This window comes from Podarcis cretensis, assembly GCF_951804945.1.
Source record: "Podarcis cretensis genome assembly, chromosome: 6".
In the NCBI taxonomy this organism is placed as follows: Eukaryota; Metazoa; Chordata; class Lepidosauria; order Squamata; family Lacertidae; genus Podarcis; species Podarcis cretensis.
The window spans coordinates 56,246,026-56,260,826 of NC_137175.1; the positions used below are offsets into that span (position 1 = coordinate 56,246,026).

The 14,801-nt window shown below is 42.5% G+C and overlaps 1 protein-coding gene across 1 annotated transcript in view; it reads right to left on the reverse strand.

Moving 5' to 3' along the window:
• Nucleotides 1-14,801, reverse strand: part of BEND5 (BEN domain containing 5) — a 734,690-nt gene that overhangs the window by 38,889 nt on the left and 681,000 nt on the right. The gene's annotated exons all lie outside the window — the stretch shown is intronic.

The window sequence follows — 14,801 nt, forward strand, 5'->3', positions numbered from 1 at the left end:
AGGCCTGCTTCACTTGATTCTTTCAGGGAAGGTGATCTGTGAACTGGACCGGCATGTGACTGAGCTCACACTGGCAAGAGTTTTCTACATGGAAGAAGGGAGGGGTTTGTGTCGCTCTCCCAGCGTCCTGTTTTGCCAGTGCTTCTGTGGTACGGATGCTGACTGCCAAAGGGCTGTTTAACACTTTGCACAGCCAACATGATTTCAGCATGTCTAACACAATGAACACCATACCAAATGAAAGGGAGACTCATCCCAGTGAATGCGCTGAAAGCACAATGGGTATGTAACAGTTGAGGTGCGGCCCTAAGCAGAAAAGACTAAACAAGAGGTGGAAGGCGGTTGAAATGAATTTGCCCATTAACCTACAGCAGGGCAGTAGCGGGGGGGGGGGGGTCTACTTTTCCACTGAACTGTTATCTAGAAATGAAATGACATGATTTTAATTATGCTGATCTCGTGTTGTACTCTGGCTAATTAACATTGCCCCACTGGTAGAAAAGCAACCACAACAGACAGCAGAACCAATCCCAGGTGAATTAGCCTATTTAACTGTAGCAGTTCTTTGTTGGCCTATCAGCTCTGCGAAAGAATACTGTGTCACCTTTCCCTCTACTACAGTGTAAAGACCATAGCCAAGAATAAGCATTCCATCAATGCCTTTCTTAGGTTTCTTTTGCACCCTGTTTTCAAAGCAGTTGGCAAAATATCCTATTTTATTTAACCACTCAACCTTGTTAGACTGAGGGACAAATGTCTTGCCTAAGAATGACTTGGAGGGATCGGTTCTTCAGTATTCCATGCTCAACCATTTTATGCTCTACAATGTTGCTTTTTTATTTCTTTTTTTTTTTTTGTCTGCAGTGTTTCAGAAATGCCCCTACAATAATAATAATAATAATAAATTTTATTTATATCCCGCCCTCCCCAGCCGAAGCCGGGCTCAGGGCGGCTAACAACAATAAAACAGTACAAAAGTACAGCACAAACAACACTCTAAAATCATTCATTATAAAATTAATTAAATTCAAGCCACCATTGGGCCAGAGCTCCGCGAAGATTGCCAAGGGAGGGAGTCAGGCTGTGCCCTGGCAAAAGTCCTGGTGGAACAGCTCTGTCTTGCAGGCCCTGCCTGCGGAAAGATGTCAAGTCCTGCAGGGCCCTAGTCTCTTGTGACAGAGTGTTTCACCAGGTCGGAGCCACAGCCGAAAAAGCCCTGGCTCTAGTTGAGGCCAGCCTAACTTCTCTGTGGCCTGGGACCTTCAAGATGTTTTTATTTGAAGACCGTAAGTTTCTCTGTGGGGCATACCAGGAGAGGCGGTCCCGTAGGTACGAGGGTCCTAGGCCGTGTAGGGCTTTAAAGGTTAAAACCAGCACCTTAAACCTAATCCTGTACTCCACCGGGAGCCAGTGCAGCTGGTATAGCACCGGGTGAATGTGATCTCGCAGCGAAGACCCCGTAAGGAGTCTCGCTGCAGCATTCTGCACCCGCTGGAGTTTCTGGGTCAGTCTCAAGGGCAGCCCCACGTAGAGCGAGTTACAATAATCCAGTCTGGAGGTGACCGTCGCGTGGATCACAGTGGCTAGGGCAGGGCGAGAGAGGTAAGGAGCCAACTGCTTAGTTTGGCGGAGATGGAAAAATGCCGCCTTTGTTATAGCTGCAATCTGCGCCTCCATGGAAAGGGAGGTGTCGAAGATTACACCCAAACTCTTAACGGACGGTGCTGGCACTAATTGCGCCCCTGCAAGAGATGGGGCTATCATCTAACTACATAGCTCCCGGCACCTAGCGATCGTGAGACCCACCACTGGCACCTCAGTTACACTTCCACACAAAATCCTAAACAACTCCTGCAATGTTAGAAGGAGGCCCAAAGAACACCTATGGATGAATAGATGACATCAGTGAACATTTTGGAGTGATTTACAACAGCTTTGGTATCAAACAAATGTGGTGCCTGGAAACTATCCTAAAGGGACTCCAAGAGAGCTTTTGAGCCGGTTTTAAAACTCTGTTGATTGCTGTTTTGACAATAAATAATCCCAGAAGGGAGTTACTGAACAGATTGCAGCACTGGAGGATTTTGAAACAGAAAATACAAAAAAAGGGCGGACCATTTCTCCAAGGACTGACAGACAGTATGTCCATTACATGTGCGCTGCAATGAGTGATGACGAACATATATCCCCTATAGGATACAAGGAAACATATATCCATGCTGCATAAACACTCAATGCCTGTTTACAGCATTAAGATTTAGACATTGCCATGCCCAGGTTTCATCCTAGGACTGTTAATCTTTAATGATGATTTTCCAGTTAAAAATCCCTAGACCAGTCACAGATCCTTGTATTTCTCTGTGAAATCTCCAGTCTGATGGGCACTCTGTCTAGTCAGCAACTCTACGCCAAAATGTTGTTGCTTCAGATCCACCTCTGCCCTTGCTCCCCACTCCTCCAAGGTTGTGACTTAGTGCTGGTGGCTTGTTTCCATATGCTACACCTGCTCACAAGCCACAGGCAGATGAAAGAGAAGTTAAGACTCCTTGATCTCATCATGGACTTTTTCAAATGTAAACAAGTCTGAGTGGCAATCAGGTCATCTGTAAACATGATCCTATTATACCAATCTAAAGAATGTTCCTGGAATGTGAACTAATGCAATATACAACAATATTGTTGGGAATTACACTGCCCAACTATACAAGGTAGAGAGACATTTGGTATGGTATACCCTGTTTCCCTAAAACAGGCTCTAATAGGAATCTGGCTGCAATGCAAAAGCTGAGGACAAAAACACCTGCCTGAGTTGAGTCACCATCCAGTTTTCCCTCAATATGCTGATTGGGAAGCAGCAGCAGTTTTTTCATTTTTTTATTTTGATGTGACAAGAGCTAGGCTGGCTTTGGAGTTGATTAACATCATCTGTTGCTGCCTATGCACTTGCCCCTGCACCCTCATATGTACAGGTGGTGGTTCATGATGCACATTTATAAACAAATGGGTTGTTGTTGTTGTTTTAAAAATACCCTATAACCCTTGTACCTCCTATGGCGGAAACACACCCTGTAAAGATTGTTCCTGAACTTCCCACTATAATGAGATGATGACACTGAAAGAAATATTGCATCAGGTTTGCAGAACAACTTTGTAGTATGAAGTTATCTTTTAAGAATGCCCTTATTCGATACAACAAAAACCCAAATGTAAAGCAAGCTTTGCCTCCTATAACAACAACAAAGTAAATGTCCAGATCAACTGATCCCTAACTTGACTCACAAACTTCAGCTACAATCAATGGCAGTGTGAAACATTCCATAAATATTGTGAGAATGCGAAAACACCTGCAACAGCAAGCAATTAACTCCTTCCTTTTATTAAAGCCTCTTTTAAATCCAGCTACATACTTCTACAGTGACTGCTAACCTTGAATTCACATTGGCAAGTGTGTCCGCAACTGGCTTTCTGTGTGGATCACTTTTGAGAACATTTAAGACAAATGTCTGCCTGTTCTTCAGTCACCTCTTTCCTAACCAATAAGCCGTGAAGCTACTGAAATCATTGGCAAAATTACTCTTGATGTTAACGGGGGATGGTTTGGCATAGCACACTGCAGTAAGGGGATGAATTGAGGCTGATGCACATACTAGGCTGTTCCTGGCATGGTCTGACAGGCTAGTGCTCCAGTTTATGCCTGATGAGGATATAACCCAAAGAGAAGAATGGAGCAGAGACAAATGTCTTTCATCTATTTACAGCAGCATCTGTAACCCTAAATATGATTATTTGCTATCTTCTGTATGTAAGAAAAGGATGAATCTCAACCTATTATAGCTACAATGTGGATAATTTCTTTCCCCCAGCTATTACAGAAATGCTTGAATCACCATGATGATAACTACTGGCCACCATCGCTGCCTGCCAAGTGAAACTGAAGCTATAAAGATTTTAAAAGCAGGGGCAGTGGCTTGACTTTATTTCACAGCAACAAAGAAAACATCCAAATATTTCTCCTGTAAGGACATTTGGAGGAAGGAGGAAAATCTCATTTGTGCCACAAGAGGGCACTTTAACTACAGACAAATGCAATCTATGCTGTTTAGGAATCACCCAGGAAAGGTGATGGAGGAAGAGGAAAACTGCTTAGTTATCTCCTAGGTTATAGGATGATGGCATTTGACTGCAGAGATACAGAAAGATGCACCAAGCCAGTAGTTTGCAACAGAATTCCCTATTTGCCTGGTTGTTGTTGTTGTTGTTGTTGTTGCTGCTGCTGTTGTTGTTTTCTTTTTCTTTTTTTTTAAGTTATATGGGCTAACCCATATATACTGCAAAAGGGGCAAATTGTAAGGAAAAACAAAGATTGTATTGACCAGATGCAGGACACATGGCATTGCTTTTAACATGAAAAGCCACAAGAACATCAAAGCCCATGGGTCCAAATCAGTCTCCTAGATCGGACGTGCATGACCCACCAACCCAAGTGCAGATCGCCAGCCATGCAGGACAGGACTGTTCATAGGGGTTTGAGAAACCTATTGGGATCCTTTCTTTTGCCCTTTGCCTGGAACTGCCAAACAGAATGCAGAGATTGCTATGCATATATATGGGAGGCCACAATACAGGGACGGGAAGCTAAATCTGGCTTGGTGGTCACAAGTTGGGCTGGCCTGTCACTATAGGTTCTCCTTAACTCTCCATACTATTTCTGATGCCCTTTCTAGGTATCTTTCTCTTTACTTGCACTCTGCGTGGAAAGGGAAACCTTTAGGGCACCTTTGCAGATATATCCACAAACTTTACTAGCAGAACACATTTTTATATGGTGAAATCATGTCCATTTGAGGCTTGAAAGCCAACCCCTCCCAAATAAACTCCCCATTTGCAGCCCCTTACCTGCACAGCTACCTGATTTCACAGAGCTCCATGTGAACATGAGTCTTTCTGTGTGCACTGGAGCTGCTGAAATCTTGTGACTGGTATCTGCCTCACACACGACGGCGATTACGGTTTTGGAATAACTCAGAAGGCTGTTTTAAGTTTGTCTGGTGTAAGTGTTTAAAGTTAGCAGGCACATAAATAAGCCAGGCACGGACAAACTGGGGATGAAGGTGTGTTTCTCAGACAGAGCTGGCAGCTGCCTTCGTTTATCGGCAGGCCATTTATCATCTCAAGAAAAATATTGACGGTTCACAAGATTCACACTTGCCCTGGCCCTGGGCTGAAGAAATGCTGTCTTCCAGGAAGGCTTTGAAAATGGAACCAAATCAAGGAACTGTGCCTCAAAAAGAAAGGGAGGGCATTGTATTAAGCAAGCAGAGGAAAGCAGGCAGACTTCTTGTGTGAAAAGCTGGCTACAAAATCATAACACTGGTGCCAGCCACTGGGAATACATTTCTAGTAGATTCCATTCTACTATCCCAACAAAAGTAGGCCTAAAAAGACTGATGAGGGAATTTTCAGGATATTGCCAGAGAGAACAGCTGGCCATGAATTACAAGAAAACCCAAGTCATGGTTTTCTCAAGAAACTATAGAGCCCATAGATGGAGCATGGACAACCAGCTCATTGAACAGGTCAAAGTTTTCAAATATCTCAGCCTTATTTTCCAGTCTACGGGGTCATGGGGAGCACACCAGAAATGTACAAAAGAAAAAGCGTCCCAAAGTGCCAAAATTCTGACACGCTTTTTCTACACAAAAGGTGGTAAACATATACCATCAGCCCTGGAAGTGTTCCAAGCTGAACCCCTAGCACAGTTATTATATGGGGCTCAGATTTGGACAGGCACTCAGCTTGGATCTACGGAAGCTGTCCAATCAAAGTTCTTAAGGCAAATTTTCTCTGTACCACCTCATTGCGCCTAGAGGCTAATCTTCCCTCGGTACAATTACAGATATGGCATAGGACACTTAACTATTGGCTTCGCCTAAACTGAAATCCCCCTGCTCTAATATCCCTAGTGCTGCAAGATTGTCACAAGAGCGCCTGGACTAAAATTGTCTATCAAAACCTTCACTCTTGTGGTTTATCACCACAACAGCTACTCACACTGGATTTTAGTAAAGCAAACAGTCTAATTAAGGTAAAGGTACCCCTGCCAGTACGGGCCAGTCTTGACAGACTCTGGGGTTGTGCGCCCATCTCACTTAAGAGGCCAGGGGCCAGCGCTGTCCGGAGACACTTCCGGGTCACGTGGCCAGCGTGACATTGCTGCTCTGGCCAGAGCCAGAGCCAGAGCCAGAGCCAGAGCCGCATACGGAAACGCCGTTTACCTTCCCGCTGGTAAGCGGTCCCTATTTATCTACTTGCACCCGGAGGTGCTTTCGAACTGCTAGGTTGGCAGGCGCTGGGACTGAGCAGCGGGAGCGCACCCCGCCGCAGGGATTCGAACCGCCAACCTTTCGATCGGCAAGCCCTAGGCACTGAGGCTTTAACCCACAGCGCCACCTGCGTCCCCAACAGTCTAATTAGTCAGTGCCTAAATGATATTAAGCGAGAGAACAACTTGGCCATAATAAGGAAATTTTGTCCATGGTACGACTATTTTCCACCTACCCACTTCAACTTGGTGGCGCATGCCCTTCTGGCTTGCACTCTTTATAAAGACTTGAGAAATGAGGTTATCACCCCTCTTTTATTGTCCATTCCAGGTCACCCAGCCACTGTCACAGTGTCCTTTCTTTTGGCAGATCAAGATGAGCAGGTGACAGCAAAGATTGCAGGGTTTTTAGCTGGGGCAATTAGAATAAGATCCACTATTTGACTATTGATTCAAAACCCAAAAATGTATTTTATATAATTGACCTTATATCTTTATTCTTTGTATATTGTATTGTTGTTTTATTGCTATGGCTGGTGGCTGATGCAAATAAAGATTCATTCATTCATCTCTAGTAGCTGCATATGCAGAAGTTGCTTTGGACAGTAGCTGAACCATTATGTCTTTGCTCCTGTAAATGTAGATATGTGGACAACACACACCTGTGCCACAACTTAACTAATGTCATTCCAGGATGGCGGGCTCAGAAATAAGCTGTATGTCTCAGAAAAGGATTTTAGCACACTGTTTGTCTAGCCTTTCTTAAACCAATAACTTAAGGGCAAGGGCCAAGAATGGAGCGTTATGAGTGCTGTGTTCCTGGTTTGTGTGGCCACTGGTCAGTGACAAGGAGTTCTGAGCAGGGCTCCTGCTAAGGTGACACATCAAGCTGGGTTTAAGGTCTCACCCTTGGCATAAGAGGGCAAGTGGGTGAGGATGCACATTTGGGTTCCCTAGCCATTTCCTGTGCCCTTCCCTATTGCCTCTGGATGGTGCCGGCTTACTCATGATGAGGGGTGGAAATCATAAAGCGAGAACTAGCCATGCCCAGCTGAGAAGTACTGAGTCACTTTGAATGGAGAAACATATATGCTAGTTATAGGTAGTAGTTAGTAGTTAAATTTGTGGGGAAGTGTATCCACAACTGTTTCTTTGCTGACTTGCTTAAGTATGGCAGAGTGGATTGTATGTGAAGGATGGGAAAGCAAGAACTGTAGTTAGTCAAGGATTTGTTATTCTGCTGAAAGGCAAGGATTTCTAAGGAGCCTGAGAGATCTAGTTGTATCTCCATGGGGATTTACGCACCTTACTGCTGCTTGTTCTCTGGGTCAGCTTCTAAATCTCGTGTCCAGGGGATTAAGGCGCAAGGCAGAAAATATACAATCACAATGATACCATGAGTTCTGGTTGGTGACAAGTATGAGATGGAGCAATGATAGACAGATCCTGCACTACTTCTTCTTCTTCTTCTTCTTCTTCTTCTTCTTCTTCTTCTTCTTCAGCATCTCACATCCATCTTTGGATATACACCTCTCCAGTGTTCTTGGTTGGTTGGTTGTTTGCTTCCTGCACCCACATAAGGCCTACTGTTAATCTTAGATCATGCACTCATCACATAGGTGGCTGTCTCCTTGGTCCTTTAAAATGGTAGGGTCCCACACAAGCATATTCCATTGGCCTGAGTCATCTCTTGCCACATATCCCACACATGTCCATTTTAACTCTGCGGACATATGCAGATATGCAGGACACCTGGCAAGCGTGTAGAGTGTGGAGTTCTCTTACATGTGAAGAAATGATTAACCCTGGAAGATAGTTCCACTTAAATTATTGGTAAAGAGAGCTGAGAAATAGCACAGAATTTGTTAATATAAAAGAAGCAGCAACACAAATGAATATGGATAGCTGATGCCGCAGTTGCAATACAGAATGGGGTCATCTAAAGTAACAGTGTTAAAAAAAAAAACCTCTTGGAAAAATAGCTCATTTCTAAGTCCATTCCAAATTTTAAGCTTCAACATGGTCCTGCAGACATCAACAGGAATGAGACTGTGCTTGTAAGACAACACACGCACAGCCTCTTTCCTGCTCCCAAAACATATTTGGCGGTGGCAGCAGCACTACCACAACACGGGGAACTCTTGAGAAGGGCTGGTACTGTTCTCCTAATTATGCCTGAGGATGCTGCCACAACAATGTCCCAGATCCAGGGAATTCTAAGCAATGGGCATTCATTCCCATACACACACCCAAATCCAAGATCTGTCACTGCCAGGGCTTTTTTTCCAGCCAGAACTCACTGGAACTCAGTTTCAGCACCTCTCAGGTGGGCGCCATTGCCATTGTAAGAGAACAAGGGAGGTGTCCATGGTGAGTTCTGGCACCTCTTTTTCTAGAAAAAATAGCTTTTGAGTAGTAGTGGTGGTGACCCGTGCTATCTTAAAAACTGCTTAAATAAGATTTGAAGAGTGGGTGTTCATTGTTTATGAGGAGGGCTAGATTCTACTCCTTAGGACAAATCATGCCATTTTTGTACATGGCAGCCAAAGTAAAAAACAAACTAAATTTAACACAGAAACAAAGATGCCTGTAACAAAGGTCTTAGGGCTGTTCAGCAACAGGAAAGTGTGCCAGATTTGCTGAATTCACTGGAACTTTGTTTGCTATACTAAAGGTGGATTCAATTTGTTTCTTAGCTTCTCCAGTCACTTTTTTAAAATGTAGGGCAGGGAGAAAAAAATCCGTACCTAGCAGGATGCTGTGCATTGTCATTAATTAAAGTCTCTGGAGAGTACAAAGGCAAAAGCAAAAAATGAGAGTATTATTGCTAAATTAAATCAATATTGGCTGCATTCTCTTGTGACATAAATACAAAATAGGCATGCAGGCCTCCCATGGTCTCTGGAATTTGAGTGGCATAAATAATATGATGCCTTCCTAGAGCAGATTACCAATCATTCAAAAAGGTGAGATGTAGTAGTCTATGAGAGATTTTATTTTTGTAGGGGATGCCATAGGGGATACTACCATTCCAGTAGTTTTGACCAATCAGTGGTCACTTTAGCAGCTGCTGGTTGCCCTTATTACTACTACTACTACTACTACAGGGAATCAGGTAGAGGGCCTTCTTGGTAGGGACACCCACCCTGTGGAATGCCCTCTCATCCGATATTAAGGAGATGAGTAATTATGTAACATTTAGGAAGTATCTGAAGGCAATCCTGTATAGGGAAGCATTTAAGGTTTAAGGATTTATTATATTTTTATATATGCTGGAAGCTGGGTCAGTCCAGTCAGATGGGCAAGGTGCAAATTCTTATAATTAATAATTATTAATTTTTATATTCCACCCAGCTTTGCGCCAATATGGTGGCATCTTGTTTTGTTGATCTTGTTTTGTTCATGCTTCAAGCTGCCAGGTCCCAGAATTTATCTTCCCTTTGCTCAGACACCGCCAGCCCTAGTTCTTGCCACTGTCATCTCACAACATTCACTATTTTACAATATTTGCTATTTTATTTTTAAGGATTTTCTTATATGTTACTCTAATCCTACTCATATCCCCCTTATTAATTACAGAGGGTCCCCCCCTCCAAAAACAAAATCCTAATAGCTCTTAAAAGGTCTTTCTTTGCCTCCTTGCATTGCCCATCAAAACAATCTCTCTGGCTTCCCTGTATACCATTTGTGGCATGGGGATATATCAGATAGGGTCTGATGGCTGTATTACTTACACACACACACACACACACACACACACACACACAAACACACACACACACACACACACACACATTGATTGTGCCTTGGTCAGACCACACCAGGAGTACTGTGTGGACTCTCCTTCCTTGGAAGTTTTTAAGTAGAGGTTGGATGGTCATATATCATGTATGATTTAGTTGCAATTCCTATATTGCCAGGGGTTGGACCAGCTGACCCTCAGGGTCCCTTCCAACTCTACAATTCTATGAAATGTAGAAGCTCCACTGCTATTGTAAAGAGCCCCATTGAATCTCTGGCTAGAAAAGGAATTTCCCAGAGACATTCCTGTAAGAAGTCTAGAAGCACAATACAGTACAGTGAACTTGTAAGCTTATTGCAGGCAAACAGGAACTCATATGGAGTGAGGAAGTATGTGTGCAATAATTGAAAATAGCTTTTGTTTTAGTGTGGCGATAAAGCAGTATTTCTCAGATGATACTGAGGACCAGGATCTTACTAATGGATTGCTAGGCTGATACTATTATAAACTTGGCAAATGGTGCATGTGGAGGCTACTAGTGTACTGTAGCATTTGCTTTGGCTGCAATTAATTGATAACTAGATTCCTGCTGACACTTACTTTTTTCCAGAAGAGAACTGGCAGAAGATATGCAACTAGCATTTCATTTTCTCATTATAAAGGAGCACACTTTAAAAAAAATAAAATCTACCTCTTGATACCAAGCACATTTGAATGTGAAGAAAAAGAACTTGGGAGGAGGCAGGGGCCAGGGAGCTGAGTTCTGCGTTAAAACAAATGTTGCTAATGGAGAAGGCAAGGGAAAAGAGTATGGCAGTGCATGGTGGAACAGCGGAAACCTGCCTTCACATATTGCTGAAAAGGAGGATATGCATCACCACATCCAAAGCTAGTCCAACTCAGAGTAGACTCACTGAAGGGAACAGGCTTGACTAACTTAGGCTCATCAATTTCAGTGAGTCATCTCTGAGTGGTCTTAGTTGAATACAGTACTACTCTTAGACTGGACACATCTTCAAACAGAGGGCTGTCTTCCGATAGCCTTTCAAACAGAAGACTGTAAAATTAGGAACATGGTCAGCTTCTGCCTTGCTCTGCATAATCTGTAAGTGGTGCATGTGTGTATACAGGGCTGTACCCAGCAGTGTTAGAATAGAACCACTAAAATCACTGTAACGAACTTAAACTAGTTACAGGTAGGTAGGCGTGTTGGTCTGCTGTAGTCGAAACAAAATAAAAAAATTCCTTCCAGTAGCACCTTAGTATCTGAAGAAGTTTGCATGCACACGAAAGCTCATACCAATAACTAACTTAGTTGGTCTCTAAGGTGCTACTGGAAGGAACTTAAACTAGTTGCTTTCATTTATTTCAGTGGGTTTGCTCTGAGCATGACTTAGTTGGATTCAACCCATAAAGTCCAGCCCAATAATATGCAATAGTTATCCCACACAATTGGGTGGGAAAGATCAGGGATGTGTGGATGTTAGGTCAATTTTGTGGAGGCAAGGCCAACCAAGGAGGAAGCAAATGGATGAGATCCAACATGTTTAGCACATTCATTGTGCCATACGCACACATAGGATTTGACATCAAGGTGGGGTGTGAAGTTAAAAATGCATTCAGTTTGAAGACTAGCAACATGGCAGCTCTAGAGAAGACATTCTCAGAATTTCTATTCAGGTAATAGAAATAAATCTTATTTTAAATTTAGCATATGCACCATACATGCATCTGTTTGTATCTATATTATCCTTTAATCTGAGCAGTCCACACACCCGCACACACACACCCGGTGTATTAATACTTTTTGTTTAGAAGCCACACTCACAAACATGAAACATGGCAGAACATCTCAAAAAACCCCAGTGATATACAGATTTTTGTAATTAATCTATGCCCCAGGGGTCATTCAAAGTGTTCATTGCCCCGTCTTATTTGTACTTCAGACAGATACATACACACACACACACACACACACACACACAGGTACCAAGTCAGTTGCCAAGCTAAATCTCCAATCTGACATGGTTGCTATCAACTTTACTCTCTTCAGATAATTTTTGTAGACTGTTCATAGTTTTTAAGCCCTTCAATGCCTCCACTGCCTTTCAGCTTAGTATTGCCCTTTCTGTTACACCTAAGTTATGCAAGTATAACTAATAGGAATTTAACATTTACCAAAGAATTATTTCAACTATAGGTTTAATAGCATTTTTATGGTTCTCTGAACAGCCAAGAGTTTAGCTATCAGTTCCATCTGCTTCGCTTCCTTCCAATTTGCTTATATGTAAGAGAAAGGAATAAGGACAAGCTTAAAGAAGGAAAAGAAATTGTGGTGCTCCCATTTAAATATGTTTCCCATTTAAACACTTTTCTCCTTGTAATTTTTTTGTTTCTCTGTACAAGCATCATAACCATTGCCCATTTCTGTTTAAATAACCAAACTAAGAAGTTGAAAGCAGTGAACTGGGGGGGGGGGCACAGAGTTGATTTATTCTGTGCTCTTATTGAAATGTAAAGCATAGGAGACATTTTCAGTTCCTGTTTTGCATGCGGATTCCTCTCCTCCTCCTCCCCCCCCAAAACCCCCCAACCTGGGCTGAACTTCCACCCTGACACTAGTGAAACCCCATTGAAATTTATGAGCACATCACATGGGTGGCACAAGGGTTATACATGCATCAGAGGTGAGGCATTTTTGCAACGTTTCCAGCAGCACCAAAAGCTACCCTTTTAGCACTTTGAGAGGACAACATAAAAGGGAGTGTAAAAATGCTTGCCCATACAGAGCAAGGGCAATGAATGATACAACTGGTTGGAATTCTTCACGTGCCTAATGCAGCAAGCTCTGTTAGTTGGCTTTGTTTCCTTTAAGTGATGTCATCACACAGTCAAATCTGATTGGCTACATTGCACCTGGATGTCATCACACTTACTACATGACTTCTGACTGATAGATCTCTCTTAAGAAAGTGAAGAATACCCTAAACAGGAAAAAAATACGCTGAAATAGTATCAGACAGAGGAAAGCTATTTTCAGCCTCAATGGTGAAATGCAGAAATGTACACCACAGCCTTAATAAATATTGTGGTCCTGTTTTGTAGCCCATAGTCAGTACATGTGTAGTCACTGTGGTACTTTCCAGATGTTGCTGGACTACAACTCCCATCATTCCTAATAATTGGAGATGCTGGGGCTGATGGGAATTCTAGTCCAACAGCACATGGAGGGTATCACACTGGCTATCCCTGTCCACTGCTACCAGAAATGGTTACTGCTTCCTCTTCCAGCATCTTCAGGAGAATACATGCTATTGGGTTGGATCCAGCCCAGGTTTGACCAGCTTAGGTCCTACTGAAATTAATTGGACATCCATTAGTCGTAACTATTATTTCATATTACTTTCAATCGAACCTAAGTGCTACCAACTTGTTCTGGATCCAATCCACAGATTTCACTGTGGGCCATATAAATAAATTTAACATATCGTTTGAATTAACATAATCAAATTACACTTTTAAATTCTCCTCTTAAAAAGTACAATTAGCTACATAAGGGTTCATCTCAACACAGTTCAGTAGAAAAAAATGTTTTCCCTGCAGTCATTAATGAACTCCAAGGTCATTAAAAAAAACCTCAACCATGTTATTTAATTACCAATTTGCAAACATGCCCATAAAGAGCTGCTGCAACCTAACTAGCATGGTTTCATTTTAGCTGCAAATACATCGGTTACCAGGACACATCTTGACATTAAAGAGGGTGATTTTCAACGCTGACGTGTTGTCTTCTTAAGCTTGATCATTTATAAATTAGAAAAACAGTGCTCCACACAATACATTAAAGAACTCTGCTTTGTCTTCTACTTAAGAAATGCAGCTAACTAGAAATCACAATCACCGAGTCTCTCTGGTAAATTAGGATGATTTGACAAGAGTGATTTCTTAGACAAAAAGCTGGTGTTTTGAGTACAATCCCTGGCAGAGACAGGAACTCTTATCCCCATTTCCATGATAAGGCTGTCTTTTTATGCTTTCCTAACATGCCTCAATAGCTCCACAACATAATCTTCAACAAATTTATTTATATCCAAGCTTGGGCACTCTAAAGGATCATGGAATTTATAATGAAACAGTATTTCAATTATAATGAAATAGTATTCAATTAATCATTCTTGTGCCAATTAATTTAGCTTCTGCAGTGATGATTTTCAAGAAGCTTGCTAGCCCTGCTTCTAACTTCCCAACCACAGTCATTCTTGGCCAGAAATTGAAATGTAACATCAGAAGGTGGCAGGGAATGAGTGCAATGGAATTCAGGGAAAGGTAGGGCTTCTCTTCTTTGAGAGATCTAACATCAGCAAAGGAGGAAGGAGAGGAAGTTACATCCAAGCAGGGCAAGATTTTCCACATTAATACACAGGTTATGCTAACATTTTCCATGTTTGCCTGTTCAAACCAGCTTGTGCTACTTTTAGCACAGCAGGGTCAGCCATGCTTATGGAAATCAAACTGCAGTCTCAGCTTTTCTGTACCTCATCACCAAAGATAATCACTGCTATCTACAACTTATTTTCTGCTCTGGCTGGCTGATGGCAATGATGTATGAAGCAAGAGTGATATAGCTCCATCTGCATAAGACAAGTTGATCCTGCAGAGATATAAAGAGCACCAACCCCCCCCCTCCATTCCCCAAAAAGGGAAATAAAAAGGAAGGATGACTTTTAGCAGGGAGCT